General features: G+C 50.1%; 1 protein-coding gene across 2 annotated transcripts in view; it reads left to right on the top strand.

The window, feature by feature from the left end:
• SCHIP1 (schwannomin interacting protein 1) overlaps window positions 1-19,059 on the top strand; it is a 183,299-nt gene that overhangs the window by 142,208 nt on the left and 22,032 nt on the right. The gene's annotated exons all lie outside the window — the stretch shown is intronic.

Here is a 19,059-nt window from a genome sequence, read left to right as displayed (position 1 = left end):
CCTTGGATGTGATGACACACATGATGAGAGATGTGTGCCTTGCCACCCACGCCCTACAGCCTCGCCGCTGGCACGCTTGATTATTTTTTTAATGATTTTTTCTTTCTTTTTTTTTTTTTTTACGGCATTCCATTCCCTTACTTCCTGTGAAGTCATCTGGCTCAGGGAGGTGGGGATTTCCCCCTAAATCCTTGAATTACAACGAATTGATGAGAAATCTGGGTGGGTGCTGGATGTGATAAATAAGCTGACAGAGCAGTGGGACAGCTGCCACGCAGGACACTTTTTCCAAAGCCTGAATGTTGTAGCCTCAGTGCCCTGAGGAACTGACAGGTAACATCCTTAATTACAGTCATTTGTACAGAAATTCAGCTTAAAAAAAAAAAAAGCTCATTTTTGCGGTTTGGGAGCTTATTTCTGCAGTGTTATCTGATAAACTCTTGCTGCCCCGAGCTGCTGGCAGCTTCAGCAGGGCTGGAAACTCTTTGCCTCCGGGTACATGCTTAACCAGGTGAGATGTCACCTAAGGAATTTTGCCTGTTCACCTCTGTAAGGATTTTCCTCCTTCATCCTTCCGTTCCCTCCTGCGAGCACAAAGGCACTAGAAGGCATTCGTGCCTGCCTCGTGCCCTGACTTGTCCTGCCGAGAGTCGGGGTTTGCAGGTTGTGCGGCGCAGCCCGAGGGATCCTTGGCAGCACACGGAGCCGGTCTGAACCGCGACGGGCACCCAGGTTTGGACATCGAGGAGCCCAGCGCCTTGAAAGCATCTCCCGTGGGTAGGGCTGAGCTACCAGTGCTCTGACACTCAGACTGGAGTGTCCCGCTGTGTAGATGTGAATTTTTCACTGTATGTGGCCCTGGAGAGACTCTTTCCTCAACCCTCCACCCAGCCAGCGGTTCTGGAGGCACCAGAGCAAGGCAGCTTTCGGTTTGCCTTCCCAGCCTTGTCTTCGCTCCTGCAATGCCAGGATTCCCCTTAACCTGGCAGACAGGGAGGAGGAGGAGGAGGAGGTATTCCAGCTCTGCTGCTTCCATTTCCCACCTGGGACAAAGGGAAAGGGCTGTTGGCAGCAGCCCACACCCCTCTGGGAAGAGGCATTTCACCCGCCGGCCAGCTCGGAGGAGGTGTGAGATGCGTCCCGTGGTACTGCAGTCCCCTCGCGCACGGTTTGGGCTGTGTCTGTAGCACCCAGACCTATGTCCCGTGAGCTGCGCGGACTCAATATCTTCAAGGCTCACTGAAAGGAGATTGAAGAGGAAATCTCTTTTTTTTTTTTTTTTTTTCTCCTGCCCCTGACATTTTCCTGCGGTTCAGTATCTTGCTATTTATAACAAAACCTTGCCTAACCCTGCTGGAAGCCCAAGTGTTTGTAAACATGAAAATCCTGAAGTGAAACCAGCCAGGAAGCAACTACAGAGAAGATGGACTAGCTTGCTCCAACTGCTAGCAGAATATATTAGAAAAAGGGAAATTTCAGTATCACAGGCCTTGGCTGGTGTAGTCTGAAACGATCTCGTCACCAGGGATGTGACGTGAAAGCAGCTGTTGCTTTGAGTGGAAGTGTTTCTGGGGCTGCTTTATGTTATCAGGAATCCAGCATCGATGTTCTATTAAGAAAAATAAAATCCTGAGCAACTCCTATGGAATTAGAGAAATAGTTCTTTCCGCAGTCGGTACCTATATTTAGTTGCTTTTTATCGTGCTCCAGGAGAAGGCAGGGCAGGTGTGACCCATCATGTCTCCGTGATGCCTCAGCTTTGCTGCCCAGCTGGTGCTGTGCTCCTCACCATCAGGTCAGATGTGGTGCTGCAAGAGGAACCCTGCCTGCTCCGTCCCTGCCTCCTGTCCCTGGCTGGCAGCATCCGAAGCTGGATTTAGGAGTTTCTGATGATCCCTAAGCCTGTGGTGACCTGTGCTGAGTCCTTGCTGAGGGATATTGGGTCGGGCTGGAGTCACAGGAGAAGGAAATTCGAACGTCTAAGGAAACGCTAATATGGCTTTAGGAGGTTTTCTCAGCAAGGAAGTTCTGGGCTGAAATGCACGGAGGGGTCGAGAGGGCTGCAGCTGGACCAAATAAAACGTTTAGGCTGAAGAGGGACCTTAGGTCACATCTGTACATGCAGAGATCTGCCCAAAGTTGCTGGGAAGGTTGGAGAAAGTGGACATTAATGATGTAGGAATGGCTGGTGTTTAGCTTTCAGGTGCAATTACGCAACACAAATGAGATGTGAGGGCCCAGGCTGGTTCCTCAGGTTGCAGACAGGGTAAGCAGCTGAGAAGCTCCTACCAGGAGCATTCCGGAAGAGGCCGGTGACTTCTGCTTGGTGCTGGAAAGAGAACCACAGGACCAGCTGGGCTGGATGGTGCTGGGCTGCAGGTCTGTCTGTCCTGGCCGTGCCATGTCCGTGGGCAGGTTGTTTGCAAGATGTGGGCTTGCTGTGATGCCACCCAGGTCCCTAGCGCCGCATTGGTCTGGTGGCTCCGGGAGGGTTCACGTGGGTCAGGTACCCATGGGAAGGTGGTGTCTAGAAACAGAGGATGTTTCCTTCCTTCCCCACAAATGAGAGTGAAATGACTGTTTCTGGAGCTGCAGCTCGGTCGTGCCACAGGGCCTGAACTTACTCCATGATGTTACTGCTCCCTTTGACTTCACCCAGCTGCTGCATCGCTTTGTGGGGCCTCATGCTGTGACCAAATCTGCTGAGAGACGGGATCGAGGCACTTAAAAATCATGTTTGGAAGCCACCGATTTCAGGCTGCTATGATGGGCTGAACGTTTCTTGCTTTTGACCCAGACCAGCAAGGCCAGGTGGGCGCTTGCACCATGCGGGTGGCAGCACGGTCCTCCCACCTTCCTGGGTGCTTTTTTCTTTTGGAGCAGCTCTAGCTGCCTGCGAGCCCGCTCTGACACACACAAGCTCAATGGGTTGCGTTAGTTGGCTGGACCTTTACCTGAGAGAAGAAATGACATCTTTTCTGAAGGCAGTTGATGCTTAGAAGGTTCATCAAAAAGATGCTCGGACCAATCTCCTCGCCCGGCTGCGGGAAGCCTGCTGCCCCTGGTTTTTTCCCTCTGCTCAACTCCTGGCTGTATCTGAAGTGGTAACAAATGTGCCGCAAGATGATTTATGGCTTAGGAGCTGTTGAGGTGCTCGGGAAGCAGCGGCGCTCTGCTTGCCGTTTCACTAATGGCTCTAATAAAATCCAAATCAGCGCTAATGGTTTTAATATTCTTTCCATTGCATCTCTGAGGGTGGTAATTACAATCAATAGGATGTATTTTCTGAAAATAGTAGCTGCAAATTCCATAGTCAATTAAAAAAAACCACTTGCAGGAGAGGAAATGGCTCAGCCAGCCGACTTCCCTCTGTACAGAGACTTGGGCGCTTGTGACAGCGTGTAGATGGATGGCACTACCAAATGAGTTTTGCTGTCCACAAAGCAGGCTTATTGCAGGCAGTGGCGATAAAAGCTCATCCCTGCAGCCTCCAGGACTTCTGCAGAAGACTTCTGTCTGGGTAAGGGTGTCCTGGAGTTTGTATTTTCCCTTTTCATCACTAAAATATTCCTGCATACACTGTCGAGACAGACAGCTGCCCGTTATCTGGTACCTTTGGCAGTATGTATAGCAGATGGCACGTCAGCGCTGTCTGCCTAGACACGTAACTTACCCTCAGGCGCGCAGGCTCGTGCGTCTACAGTGCGTTAGGAAGTTAAATTTGTTTCCTTCTGACTCGTTTGGTCCTCGAGGCTGTCTTGAGTTAGTGGAGGTGGGCACGGCGCTCCCGCTCCCTTCAGAGCTGTTTGATCGGTGGCCAGCTGCCTGCGGAGGTCTGTGGACTGATTTGGGGGGGACCCTGGAAGGCAGCGAAGAAGAGCCCGAGGTGGTGGTGGCAGTCTTAAATTCACTGTCTGCAGGTTGGGAAAGTTTCAGGTCCGCGTTTGAAAGCAGTTGGAAACCTCTGCAACAGGCTCTAAGGGCTACCGCTGGAGACACCAGAGGCTAGCAGGATGGAAGTTGCCATGGACCGTGTGCATATTTGTTTCTTCTGCCTGTGGCTTTACTGGTGTCTGCTCTCATGGCTGCTGAAAATTTGAGACGAATTCGAAGTATATATTGCAGTGCGGGATGAAATCTTGAAATGATTTAATAATTGCCCCTGGGTAAGGGTCTGCGTTTGATGGAGCAGTAGGGCAGCTCTGCAGAGAGACCCGGGTCAGAGCAGCCGTGGTGGAAGGAGAAATGTGTAGGCCAGGTTGGCAAGAGGGAGTAGAGGGATGGAGTGAGCAATGATGCTTCCGCGCCTGACAGGCGCTTGTTAAAAGCCCCACGAGAGTTTTGGCGTAGCAGGGCTGTCGGGAACGCGGGCCAGGATGGAGCGCAGAGCCTTGGTGTTGCGCGTTGCAAAGCTTTGGTCTGCCTCGGCGTGTTGTCCCCTGCGTGTAGGGAGCAAACATTTGCTTGACAAGGCTGGCAGTGAGTTTGTTCTCACTTAAGATAAGTACTAATTGCTTGATTGAGCTTGCTTAGTGTTAGGTTCTTCATCCCTAGATGATGTTCGATGCTGTCTCAGCTGTGAGTATTGTAGCAGGGAGTAACGCTCAGGGGTTTAATGCCTGAAAGCAATTTTCCCCAGGCAAGAGCTGTCAGTGCATTAACTTCTGACACGCTAATTTTCAAAATATAACTTCTGGCTTGCAGGAAATCGCCTTTCTGTCATTCCTACAGCATAGAGGCCCAGCAAGACCCTCTCTCTCCACCTGAGAGCTCTTTTACCTGTTTGATTTTGGCCATTTAACTCTTCATCAGGCAACTAAAGAAAGTCAAAATCATGATGAGAGAGGTTCTCCGGGGCAGTACAATTTTCTTAAGGCTTAGCTGACATAAAACCCAAACCTTTTAGCTGTGGAAAATACCGTAGCTTCCATCAAACCAGGAGTTTGTGTTTGCTTTGTGCCGGTGTGCCCCCAGCGTCCCTGGGCGTGGGACCGGCAGGGATGTGGGCGACGCGTGGCTGCTGCGTTCTGCTGCGGAGGAATCAAAGCGGCACTGTACTTTGGCCACTTTCCACCCAGCTCAAAGGTTAGATGGGACTGGCAAGATATTAATGGTTCTGCCAAAGTGAGCAATGTCATTAAGCTGAGAAAACATCTATAGGTACTCTGAAGTGCTCGTTGCTTGAAGAGCGTTGGTAGTCACATAGATTGGAGAGATGTACATTTGCTGCTTCTGAAACTGGGCCGGGCAAAATGCGCACAATTAATAGTCTTGAGCAAAAACTTTATCTCCATTGCTGCTGCAAAGGCTTTCATTAAAGAAAGTGCTGAATACATGGGGTGACAGTATACGGACTCTTTTTTGATGAATGATTCGCCTTTTGGAGTACCCCTATTATGTGAATTCCTCTGTGCGATGGACCCCAGCGAGCTGGCAGTGCTTCCCAGTCGACTGGTAAGTGAGCGGTTCGCATGGGATGCGGAAATCGCCGAAACAGGCGGAGAAAGTTGGGTTGTTCTAGTGCTAATTGTGGTGCAGGCAACAGCAAATCTCCCGTTAACGTGCTCGTATGCGATGCTGAAGAGTGCTCTTCGTGATGGTGGCTATATAAGGCCGCTGAGTATATTTTAAAAGACTATTTTTGGTACTGGGTATAGTAAGCGGCAAACGCGAAGGATTTCCAAAGAGAGAAGTGAGCCTTTATGCAAGTCAAAATTTTTATCGTCTCGGAACATAATTTTGTTGGCGTAATCTTGAAATCGAGGGATTCTGTAGTCTTGTACCCCTCCCCTGCTGCGCCTTCACTAATACTTTCAAATTCCCACTTAAACCGAAGTGAGTGTCTCGGGGTGAAATCGCAGTGGGCAGCAGGAACACTTATTTGACGGGATAATAATTATGTACTTACGCATCTGTTTCTTGCATATCGTCACTACGGAAGGGCAGTAGTTACTGCGGTTGCACTCTGCCTGGCAGCGGGGTAGGGTGGGGTGTCTGTCCCACCTGCCGCTGTGGAAAATAATGCTATGTGGAGAGAGAAATTATACGCAGGGGGTATTTAAAAACCGTCTGAAGAGAAACTGCAACTCAGACCGCACTGCAGATCTGCCGGGGAGCGCTCGAAAGCCAGGCTAGCTCCATCCCAGCAGCGATTGCCGGAGCTGCTGCTGACAAAGCCTTTCAGGAACAAGTATTAAACTCCCCAGGCCCTCAAACTCTCGCGGGCGCTTAGGAAAGGTAATAAAATACATAACGAGCAGAAAGTGATAGGGTTGAAGTCTAACCAGGCGGAGATTGCTGGAGGAACTGGAATGGCAAGCGGGGATTTGCTAAGCATGGAGCAGCCCCTTCTGCCCCGCTGGCGTTGATCCTCGGGCAGGCAGGAGGGCAGGCAGGAGGGCAGGCAGGCAAGTGGTCCTGGGTCTGTGATGGAGAAATCTCTGCCCTTTTCGTGATCCAGCATCTGTAGGGCAGCACCGTCCTCGACTCCAAAGCTAATGGTTGTTGGACAGGGACCCCAGGCATGTCTGCTGAAACTCCCTATGTAAATATTTTAAATAATAATCCAAATACACCCAAAACCTTACCAAGTGTGGTTATATTAATAACAGAACTGGCTTAGCAGCGATATGGACAACAAAAATTGTTGTGATTTATTTCCTTATTTTTCTCTGCCTGGATTTAAGGTGGTTTTGCATTGACTGGCTGCTGGTTGGAAAACCAAGCACAATACTTGGTTATTTTTTTAAAGTTTGTGTAGAAACTGGAAAAAACAAACTAGGTTCTGGCTGCATTCAGGGCATCATTTCTCCTACTCCTAGCAGGAAAAAAATCAGTACAGTTAATGTCAGTGGCGTAAAGCCGGGTGCCTGTCTCCTGCAGAGGCAGGTGGGCTCGGAGCGCCTGAGCCAAGCAATGCTCCTGCGCTAACCTGGCATTGTAACCAGCGGCTGGAGAGAGATTTTCCAGGCAAAAGCAATCCGTGCTTTAAATAACTCTGCAGTATTCTTCACGCAGCATCGATATGAGTCGCTCCAGAGCGGAGATGCCGCCTGAAGCTTGCGTGCTCGCTGTCTGCACCGCAGCCGTGTCCTCTGCTCCCTGCGCATTTCTGACGCTGCCGCGTCCCCTCCGGTAGTGAAACCGGGCATCCCGTTCTCCACCGTGACTTTTGTTATCGGGGGACAGAACACCTTCGCATTCAGTGCCCGTGGGAGTGAGCGTGCCCTGCCCGTGCGCAGGCAGGGCGGGAAGGGCAGCGGGATGCATGGCTGTGATGGGCAGGCAGAGCTGTGGCACGCTCTCGCACCACCGATTTGCTGTGCCGGTGCACGGGCGGGCAGCTCGGTATTTATCCGTGCGCAAACACGCAAAACCCAAAGGGGGTTTGCAAGGGATGCTTGAGATTTACTCTCTCGCCTTGAGAAAGCAAAGGATAAATAGGCAAAGAGAGCTTCCCTGTGCCGTGTGATCTAGTTTGTAGGCGCTTGTATGGGAAATAAACCATTTACCAATATTTTGGCGAAGCTGCCTTTGAGAAGGTGAAATAAGCTTTCTGAACTCCAAACCAGTTTGTAGTCAGACACTGTGTGACTTCCCCCAGTGAAATAAAACTTTTAGTGCCTTGTGTTAGGAGGCTTCTGTTTGGTAACTGTTTTACCAGTACACTCCATTTACTGTACTTACAGCATGGCCAGGATGCGGTGGTGCAGCCCAAAGGAGGTTTACAGGGAGCACCATTTCATATTTGGTGGGAAAAATGGACTTTTATGCTGCTTTTTGAAGGGAAAGCCTCCGAAATTCCCGAGTTAAGTTACAATATTTAGGTATAACCACCACTGGAAGGAAATCTGATTTCCCAGTTTCTCCCAGTGACTCAGTACAGGTGTTTATTTTCTAAAACAAAGAGCTGCTTAAGATAATCACATCATCTGATCAGTTTAGCATTTTCCAAGGCTGGCGAGTTCCTGTGGCTAGGGGCTGCCGTCCCCGAGAGCCATCCCCCAGCCGAGCACCGCAGGCGCAGGGCAGGATAACACTGCTGAGGAGTGGCTGCAACTTCTCCAGCAGCGGGGTTTGCTCTTTTTTGGCCGTTAAATCTTCAAATAACTCCACTTTTGTGTGAGAAGTTTCCTTAGCTGTAACTAAAAAGGATTTGAAAATATTTCTTCCAGCTCGCACGCTAAGCTAGATCCGCAATCAATCCTGCTTCTGTAAGCAAAGCACTGATGGCTTCCGTGGAAAATGAGTCTCCCTCTTGCAATTATCCGCAGTTGTTGCCTTAGACATGAGGTGCTCCGTAATTGCTCTTCTCTTCAAGGGTTTCCAGCTTTTTCAAGTACTTGTATCATTTTGGGGCGCTTTGTCTTTTCCCTGTCGCGCCTGCGGAGTCATTTGCGTCACCGAAGTGGTAGATCTTATTTATATCGCCAATCTGGGTTTCCTGCTCAGTGATCTATAGATCTCCTTTAAATGAGAAAATCGCGCTAAGGCCATTTATTTCGGCTCGTCCGTGCTTTGTTAAAATGAAATCCGAGCGTTCCGCTGGGCTGGAGGAAATAACTGCGATTCAGAGGGGCTGGGGAGGAAAGGGAAGTGCTGGGCTGAGATTTAATCCTCTCTCAGCTGGTAGATGGCAACGCTAAAGAAAGAAAGAGAACTGTATTAAAGTGCTTAATTCTTTATGCATACAAAAGCTGCTAGTATGTACAGTCCGTGGGGAATTGAAATGCTTTTAGTGAGTTATTAAAAATTTAATCTAAACTTTTTATTTAATGTAATTCCTATATTGAATTTATTAAAGAGGGACTTGGGGAAATATCAGAATTCTGTACCCGAGTCATGCGTGGCGATCCTCTTCTCTGTCTCCTTTGCCTGATAGGAGGTTGATGATAAACTGTTCTTAGTAGTTAAAAAAAAAAAAATTAATCTGCGAATCATTTTTCCTTACTGAATTCTGTATGCTGTGCATTGGCATTAATGCATAATGTCCAATAGCTTAGCATATATCCCGGCCCAGTCTAGCTGGCCCTTTCTTTTTTCTGCTATTATTTCTCAGGTTGAAAATCATAAAGCCAGCTTCTAGCTGTGCCTTGCAAAGATGAGAGAGGCCTTGTCTTAGGAGGAAGACTCTCAGCATGTTACTTCTGTAGGCTGGCCTGGGAGCTGCTGGGAGCAGCAAGGAAACATCCTGTAGCCTTGAAAAAAACATCTCTGGGACCTTTTCCAGTTGTCTGAGCCTGGGAAGGGCAAAGTAGGGGAAAATCAGGGCATGCGCCTGCAGACGAGACCTCTGGGCAGCCTTGTCCCCCTCTTCTCGTGGAAGTTTTTTTAAAATGCATCCTCAAATGACCAAAACGGCTAATATTTCCATACCTTAATGACATTTAAATTGCACACAACAGTTGCTCAGGAGCTTATCCAGTGCTCCTCCCTGCACAAAAGCCAGATGAGCTGTGCCTGTCGTTTCCCAAGAAATATCAGTCCAGGCTGTCTTAAGACGTGTGGACTATTTTACAGATAGTCCCTTCTGCCCCTATATACCATATTGCCATATACATATATATATTTTGCTTGCTGTTCCCCAGCCCTCTGCACGGCTCGGTCCGATGTGAAGCGGAAAGCTGCGTTACCCCTAGGGAGCCGCGCTGCCGTTTCAGGATGGCTCCAGCACCTCGTTCGCGGTCCCTCCTGCCCTGTTATCTGTACGCTTCCGTACTCGTGAAATGATTTGGGTGTGGAATTAGCTGAAGGTTAATATCATTGAAATTGCTGATACTAATAATAGATGCTGGAGAGCTGCCGCGGCGTCCAAAAACTCTTGCGAGGGTTTCAGTGTTGAGCCTTTAGGAAGCCACGCGTTAACGAGGCTGGAGCTTGCAGCCGGTGTTGCGTGTCGAATATAACACAGTGCTTAAGGCATGCCTGTTAATCGCTCTTATTTTTATGTTTTGCACTGGACCAAACAAAACTGGAATCAAGGCTGGCGCGGTCTGATGTCTGCGGATGTCCCTCCCTTGATCCCCAGGGACAGCGTTCCAGCCCAGAGGCAGAGCCAGCTTGCTTGAGGTAGTAACTGTAGCTTTATTAAAAAGACTTTTCCTTGTTAAAGTACTGTATTTGGAGGAAAACTAGTAAACATGTAACGTAGCACATGTCTGGCAGAGACATAACAGCTTCTGGTAGAACAAACTTTCCACCGTGAAGGCCACCAGCAGTATCTCCGTGCCTTGGGCACGCTGCTGCTGTTTGCAGAGCGGCGATGAGCGTTCCTTGGAGTGACGCCCCCTGCGGCACGGCAAAGTGCTCCTTTGCTCCCCAAAGCGGCGCCCTGAGAGCCAGGGGAATGTATTTTGTAACTGGAAGCTGCAGTTGCTTTGCTGTAGCGGCTAGTGTTCTCATCGCCGTCTCTTTTTCCCCCCGCGGCTCGGGTATTTGATGCTCCCCGTTCCTTTTCTCCCTCGTACCCTGAAAATCAAGCGGTGCCGGGGGCTTCAGGCCAGACCTAGGCTCTGCTCCCTAGATGAGGTGTCGATACAAGCTCCAGCACAGCCCCTGCCACCCCGGACGACCTCCTACAGCCCACGTGCGACATGCAGAAACGTAGCCCCGAGCAAGGACAAACAAAATGCCAAGTAATTGCGTTTGTTATAAAGAGCTTGCCTTCGCCCGCTCCGGGCTGGTGCACCGGTGGCTCTGAGCAAACGGGGCAGGTGCCAAAGCCAACTTCTCTAGAGCAGCCAACCACCACGAAGAGCGAGGCCGGGCCGCGCAGCTTTCTCTGACCTCCGGCGGCAGCCCTTCGGGCCAAAAGACGGTTTACCTACGCTCGGGAGAGAATCGATGGAGAGGAGAACCACAGCCAGCCCGGGGGAAGGTGCAGGGGCGTGGGGACGCCGTGCAGGCTGCTTGCTGCAGAGATGCTCCTCGGCGTGGAGGTGCCGGTGAAGGGGTGGCCGCGATTCCTTGGTGGACAAACCGGGCTCCTGCCTGGCTGTTGCTCCACTTTGTGTTAAAATGTCATTTATTATCCTTCTGCTCTGGGCTCGCAGCTCCCGGCGGAGGTGATGGAGAGAGAAGCTGTGCAGCAGAAAGCAAACACCTTCTCTGAGCGTTTTCTTTCTGTGAGCAGCTCTTCCCCAGCTCCTTTTGCAATGATAGTTTAGTAAAATCCAAAAATGTAGAATGTAATTTCTCTGTAGAGGGAGTCTGAGGCCCAGAAACAGCTTCCGCTTAATTGCAAATCGAGAGGTTGTGCTGATACCTGATTGCTGGGGAGTTCCTGAAGCTTTGGAAAAACATCACTGGGCTTGTTTGCAAAAGGTAGGGCTTAGTCCTAGAGGCGCCTCAGCGTACCCTGGTGATGCAGAAGTGTATTGGTGGATTTATGACATTAAATGCAAAAGTCCAACATACCGCTAAATGCAGAGGCCGCGGTAGGGCACGGGGTGGAACGAGTACTCCCGTTCCCCTGGCCAGATGCAAGGGCTGAAATGGAGCCAAGGCAGGGGGGTTATTTTTCAGCGCTGCTCGCTTTTCTTCATTATATTTGACTTCTCGATCGTCTTCACGAGTGTTGAAGTACTAAAGCCTTATTTCACCGCTTAATTATCATTATTCTGTTTAAACTTGAAAATTACATTGGAAGAGCGCGCGGAGCCTGAATGCATTGTGTGTGCGTTAGCTCTGCTGGAAAAGGGGCTTGGAGAGAGGAATGCTGTTTGGGATGAATGTGATGCTTGGAGAAGCTCAAAGACAGCCCCTGTCATGAGAACAACTGGTTATTCTCTGCGTTTTGGCCTCGGGAACAAGAAGCCACTGTGTGCGAACGCAGGGCTGCTGCGCGGGGATGGCGTGCTGCTCCCCGCTCCCAGGTATTCTGAGCGCCTCCAGGGATTTTCACGCTCGAGGGGCTGGAAAGCTGCAGGCAGTCGCTTTGCTGGGCTGGGGTGGCCAGGTGGCCAAGCCACGTGGAGGTGTGACTTTGGGTGAGGTGGCCCTGGGACGTACCCTCAGCACCCACCAGCCCCCAGCAGAGCCTGAGCGGCTTGGGCGCAGCGCTGCTACACGTCTGCTAGGCTGAGGGACTGGACGGTGTCGCCTGTGTCCCCCTGGCAGGGCGATGGTCCTGCTCGGTTTGGTGCCGGGATGCCGTAATTGCAATTAGCACCAAGGGAGAAGATGGGGGGAGTGGGGCTGGTGTGGCCGAGCGCTGCTGGGGGCTCCCACCAGACTAAGCCGTGTTTGATTTTGCGATCCCTCCCTTGTCCTGCGCCTTCATCCCAAGATAAAACACTGCACGTTTCACCTTACCCTTTCTGCTCATCCAAATTAATCCCCCAGGAGCAAGCGCTGCCGAGCCCTCCTGCCGTCAGTGACTCCATCATCACTCAACTCAAAGCTTCACTTTTGACACAAAGACGGTGTAAGTTAAAAAAACCCGCAGAACAACCTATAATAAACCCCTCGCGTGCCTGTCTGCCAATATTGGTCCAATTCCAGCAGACACCCTAAAACGTATCACCTTTATTCATGATCTTTATTCTGTTTAAAGCCTCGCAGAAAACAATACGCTGTATTATTAGAAGCTGGAGGCTGCCAGAGCGGCTCCGCGCGGAGGGAAGGAGTGCCGGAGGCAGAACAGGAGAGGGGAAAAATCAGATGGAAGAGACAAGAGTCGTTCTCTTGCTCTTATATGGTGCTGCTCTGCCACCAGGCAGCAGCCCCGCGCGGCTCCCTCGCTCCATGACTAATAAGGCTCAGCTGGAAGCCACCCTTGCTTATCCTGTTATTTTTAGCTTTTTCCAGCCTCACGCTCAGTCTGCCTGCCCTACCGAAGGGTATAACTTCACGTCTTCTTTTAAATACTGGTTTTGCAGCCCAACGGTCTCTCGTGGAGGGCTGTGGTGTCAGGCATGGGCAAGGATGGGGTTTCTTATCGCTGCTGGTATTGGTTTTGGAGCTTGTAACTGATACGCATTGCAAACCGTGCCGTGTCCATTGAGGGTAATCAGCTTTCTGACCTACAGGCTGCAGCACAAGAGGATTATTTTTTTTTCTTTCTTTCTTAAGGGACGGTGGGTTTTGGGAGTTAAACTCAGAAAAATCATCTTTACATCTATTTTCTTAAAGGCTGAAAATGTAAAACAAACTTAAAGCAAGAGCCGGGCTTTACTTGCGTGGACCTGGGTTTGTTCCCACACAGTAATCGCATCCTTCCGAAACGCCCTGATCCCCGCGGAGCAGGGGTTTGAATCTCTCTGAAGGCTTACTGATTTTTGGAGAGTTGGGTGCGTAGTATAAGTAGCCCCCCCCCAAAAAAAGGAGCGTGTTTCTGCCAGGCTGTGTGAGTAAGCCTGAAGTTACGGACATCAGACTTGAGAGCGGTGTGAAAAATCCCCTTCTGTCTATTTTTATCCCAGCCGTGACTCAGAGGGGGGTTGTTGGAGCATTTAAAGGGCACTGCTGTTACCTGTTTGTATGAGTATATTCATATTTATGGTATTTGGCTCTGTTTGAAAAAGAAACTTAATTTCAGAGTGAGTTTGTAGTACGGTTTGTTTACTTCTTCAGCCTGCAGGTCCCTGCTCTGTGCTTTTACCAGCCATTTTGCAATTAAAATGAGTTGCAATATAAAGCCAGCCCATAAATAAGCCCTCTCAGCCGTTCCCTGCCGGAAAGCACGAGGGGAATGGAAAGGGATAGACGGGCTCGGGGCGACCGGTGGCATCCACAGATGTTGTCCTCTGACTCCCGTGGGGTCAGTGGCGTAATTTATAATTGATAACTCGGCGCCTAATTTTTGTTATCGGATGAACGTTGGTGCAGCCTGTTGGTACGCACGATGCTAACGGCAAATGAATCGCCCGTATTGAAATGCAGACTATACCGCTGTCTGCCTGCCCGCCTGCGTGGCCGGACTGGAGTTTCAGGGACTTTGCCACAATTAAGAGGGCTTCATATTTCATCCAGAAATTGCTTTTGGCCCCAGACCAGTAATTTAATGGTCGCTAAGCGCTGAATGTGGGACATGGGATTGCTGTACGTGCTTCCGACTCTGTGTTTCCATGTAATTCCTGCTGTCCCCAGTCTGAGGAAGCTGAAGGCCACCCTGTCCTTCATCCTCTCGGGGAAAATCTCTCTCTTCCCCTTCTTCTCATACCAGTTTTTTTAGCTCTTGTCTCATCATTTTAAGAAAATGGGTTAATTCCTCTCCCTGCCTGCTGTTAAAACATAAGGGCGTGTAATGGGGGCCCGATGCAACTTGATTTTTTTTTTCAAATACAACAAATTTATGTTTGAAAAATGAAAATGAAAAAATAAATGGGGGAGGAGGGCCAGGAAGGCCTGCCTGCAAGCCGCACGCAGCAAGCTTGAATGCGCTTCACAGCGAAGGGAATTTGAAAACGCATAACTGAGTTATTAGCTCCGTTAAAAACTTCTGCCAAATTTGTTATCAAGAGAGATCTGCCGAAGATGCTACTCAGAGCTCATGCATCAGAAGAAATAGCTTTAATGATTTGGAGTTATTCTCTATCAATATTTATATGGCTGCAGATTTGAGAATCTTTTATGTAAGATCTCAAATGTTTTTTGGGAGCTGCTGGGTGCCTCCAGCTGCTGCCAGCACCCCCTCACCCCGGCACGGCTCGGAGCAGAAAATGGGTGTTTCAGCCGAAGGCGGGGGATGTCAGCGGGTCCCCCCCCTGTATTTCAGCCGGCGGCGTGGCCGTGCCGGGCGCGGATGCCCCGGCTGCCGGTGCCTGGCTGCTCCTGGCGAAGGCAGGAGGATGAGGTCGGGCACAGCTGGCGCGGGCAGCGCGGACACGTCTTGGTCTATCGGCCGGCTGGGGATGCTGCTGGGGCTGCGCTGTCCCTGGGGCCGGTTTGCACGTCGGCTGCGGGGAGAGCTGGTGGGCGAGGTTTGATTTTGGTTGGGTTGAGGCAATGTGCAAATAAGAGGCTAACCCAACCGGTGGTTTATGCCAGCTAACCCAACCCCTCTGCTTTCGTTGACCGTTGGGTCTCCTGCACGGCACCCTCTGTGTGTACGGGCCAAAAATGCTGGAAATGGTTTGTAGCTGATGGGATTTGCTACAAATCCTCTCCCACATGGGACAGAAATAGCGCTGCAGAGCAAGGTGGATTGTAACAACTTCGTTTATTGATGCTAATACAAAAACTTACACGTTTACCTTGTCCTGCTTTAAAGCTCAAGTTCTCCATAGCATTTTGCATACCATGAATATTGCATTTCCAAAAGATCGGCTTATTCTTAACAATATAAATAAAATTGCAAGGAGGCAGCCGTAGCTTTTCTGTTGCTATCTCCCCACCCTCCTTAGGAGCTGGTAGATCAACTGGTTCTCCGTTCATTAGCAGTAAATACTTGGTGGGCTAGCGTACCTACTCGTCATCAGACCGCTTGTAAATTCTCTATTAAGCGCGTGTGATCCAGCTTATAAATTGTACAATTGAAAATTGAGCCTGTGCAACGGTATCAGCGAGTCTTTCTAGATGGGTTTCATGGAGAAGTTTGGATGTTTACCGTGTGTTTTGTCACTTTGATATCACCAGAAAGCTATAAATACTTGGGTGACTTAACATTATTCACTCCAATTCCCCGTAAAGCACTTGACATCCTGTGCATCGGAGGTATGAGAATGTGAAATTACTGTAACCTTCTGCTCCGTGTTTTGAGGGAATAGAAAATCGTGGTTTGGTTATGTAATGGCAAGGATGCAGTCTGTGGGACGTGGAGAAAATCGACATTTTTGGCTGAATCTCTTACCACTAAAAATGGAGCACGGAGCTGTTAAAAGTGAAAGATGCGCACTTCTGGATCAAAATAAAAATACAACGGGTACCCCTCCTGGTGCTCCTTAATTCGCCGGTCACGTACGCGTTCCAAAATAATAGTAACTCACTATTGAGGGGGGTTTTATCCCTGCGTTTCCCTGTTAATGTCATGTTTGGTCTTCAGAGGAACAAGAGGAGTTTTATTCTAACATTTCAGCACGCGGGTTTTTATCCTAAAAACCGATCAGTTGGTACCCCCGGGCTTCGGGAGGGGTTTGTAAAGCTGCTGCTTGTAAAGGACTCCAGAAAGCTCTGTGGAAGTGAAAGGGGCATGGAAGAGGGAAGGGCACTCTTTGGATTCTTAAACTGCCGGAGGTTTATCCCCTCGCAGAGAGGAGTTACGCGTCCAGAATGATGGAAAACACCTCAGCATCACCTTCCTTAAATAAAAAAGTAATAGTCTAAAGCATTGTGTGTGAATGTAATCCAAACAAATACTCCTCTTTCCAAGCAGATGTCTAGTATTAACTGATTAAAAAATAATCTTTTTTTTTTTTCTTGCTAGATTTAAACCCTGGAAAAGCTTTAGCTTGGCTTAAAGAGGAACTAAATCCATCACCCTCAGTAAATCATTGGCAAATAAAGCTGAAATCCTGTGATACCGTGTATAATTCCCAGTTCCCTGCAAGCTTGCTGTGCTGGGGCAAGCCCATGGGCTCGGGGTCAGCAGGAGCATCCCGGAGAGGCTGGCGAGGTTCACTCGGGGCGGGCTCCCTGCCTCTCCCTCTGCTAGTGATGCAGAATTCAACTCCTCCCTCATTTCTACCCAGTACATAATCCAGCTATGTATTTATCTTGGGATTTGAAGGAAAAAAAAAAAAAGCATATTAATTTCAACTAGCTTTTTGTATCAACCAACCGGGTTGGCCAATACCAACCTGAAAAATAAACTTTTCCAGCTCGACCTGGTAAGGCCCCTCGAGGAATGACTGTGGGCAGGAAAAAGTTTCTGGTGTTTCGTGGGAGATAAGGAGACCGGAGGCTAGCCTGCCCCGAAGGACCGAACGCTGCCCTGACCCTTTGCTTTCCCCTTCCGTAGCTTTTGGGCTGAAGCGCCGTGTAAGTCCTTGCAGCTGGTGGGGTTCAGGCACTGAGCACGGGACACGTGTGTGTAAAAATAAATGTGTGCGACAGTGAGAAATGACAAACACGTACGGAAAAGGGCTGTCTGTGGCTTTCATGTGAGTAATGTGTCCGGGCTCCTTCCCTTCCCTCCCACGGCGGCGAGAACGTGCCCGGCTCAGCTGCCCTCTGTTCCCAGGCGGTGTGAACAGGAGGGTTTGGCTTTATTTTTTTTGAAGGAATGTTTTTCCTGAGTAGGAATGATGATGGGAGAGTTGATAACCTCCGTGTATTATTCCCCTCTCCCCTGTTAATGATTTCCTCGGGGCTGGGGCAGAGGCGCAGCAGCCGGGGAAAGCACAAAGGGCTGCGATGGGGCAGGCAGGGCCAGCCTGCCCGGAGGAACGGCGCTGCCCGCGTTTGCCACCTTGTGCTGCGGTGGAGAGGACCTGGGTTTGGGATGTGCTGTGGGACCCAGCCAGGGGACTTTCTGTAAGTTTAAAAAAGGAAGGGGGGGGGGGGGGGAAAGCCAAAACTAAAAGATGCGTACAGAATCAGAAATTACGTATTTACCCCAGAACTGGGGATATCAGGTGTTTTCTCCTTCTGTAGATGGATAATTAATGAAATCCTGGTGTTTCACTACAGGAATTTCAGTATGTCTGGTAAAGCTGCATCTTCTTTCTCTGCGGGGCAGCTGCCCCGGCAGCGCGTCCACAGGGAGTAAGTGGAGGGATGCTGCTGCCTGCGCCGTGGGACTGAATTTCTTAGGTCCTCACCCCTAAAGCCCTGCAAGTGTCCGGGGCATCAGGAGTGGTCCATTCCTGGTGGCCCACCTTAACCACAGCACAGGCCCAGACTGGGGGACTGCTCAGCCAAGATTGGCCCTGCCTTAAGCAGCATCTTCCCAAACCCTCTGGAGGAGACCTGGAGTAGGGCTTTTGAAGGGAAGTGTTTCGTGCGGGTGTCCCCAGCTTGGTGTCAGACCCCCTGGAGATGTTCTCCAGGGCTTTCTGAACCACACGTTTCTAGTTCAGAGCTGGCGTTGGGAAAAGCTTTGGGAAAACTTGTCCAGATCGTCTCCTAACTGGTGTGAGACACCCTAAGTTATGGGCAAAAGGCAAAAGGAGGCAGTGCACGTACACCCTGGGTTTCTCCTCCCAGCTGAGAGGGGCTCTTGGGGGTCCCCAGGGGTTTCCTGGTGCTTCCCGTTGGGTTGTGCCTCTGTGGAGAGCAGCAGCGCGTGTTCGCTGCCTTCATCCAGGAGCGCAGTTTCCCATTGACCCACCTGGAGAACTGCCAGAAGCCTTTCACTCAATTTAATCACTCATTGCTTTAATTATTACCTGCCTGCCTGCCTCATTTCTGAATGGGTAATCGCAAATGGATACAGAACAGAGGAGCAGATCCCGAGGTTGAGGTGCCTGGTGCTTTCTGCCGGCATCGCAGGCTCACGTGGGGCTCCCTGCCCTGGGAGGAAGAGCCTTGCTTGCAAACGGGTGGCTTTTCTGCAGCAGGTGACACGCTAAGCCGAACGTAGCTCTCTGTCAGGTCATTCTGCAAAAGGAATAAGCTGTAAAATAAATTGGGGGGGGGGAGCACCCTGTGCCACACCAGATCCGGGTGCGGGGAGGTTGGTGCGGTCCCCATCGGGGATCTGCTGCGTGCGGAGCGGCTCTGAGTCACGGCTGTTATAGATAGACCCGTGCGTGGGAGGTGGGGGGTAATTTCAGGAGTTTTCCTTGTGATGCTCATAATAAATGGCATTAGAGATTATGTAATACGTGGAGCTGCTTTCAGCTTGCCACAGACACTTTTCCAGAGCAAGGCCAAGATTTATGCAGTATATTGAAAAGTGGGGATTTTTTAATTTTGATGTTTGGAAATAGCTGCCTAGTTGAATGGGATTCTTTGCAGATCCAGTAAAAAACAGGCACGACTTCATCCTCTCTTAAAAACTTATGCAGAATTTTTTTTTTTCCTTTTTAAACGAAAGCTCTATTTTTTTTAAAGCTCTGCTTCTGTAGGGAAGAGGGTATCGGGGAGGAGGGTTGGAGCTGAGGTGGCTCTGGGGGGTTTCTCTCCATCCGTGCCACCCAGCTACTTGGGGACCCGAGGGACTCTCCATCCACCCACGGC

This window comes from Grus americana, chromosome 9 (assembly GCF_028858705.1).
Source record: "Grus americana isolate bGruAme1 chromosome 9, bGruAme1.mat, whole genome shotgun sequence".
Classification (NCBI taxonomy): Eukaryota; Metazoa; Chordata; class Aves; order Gruiformes; family Gruidae; genus Grus; species Grus americana.
This window is presented reverse-complemented; position numbering and strand designations above follow the sequence as displayed.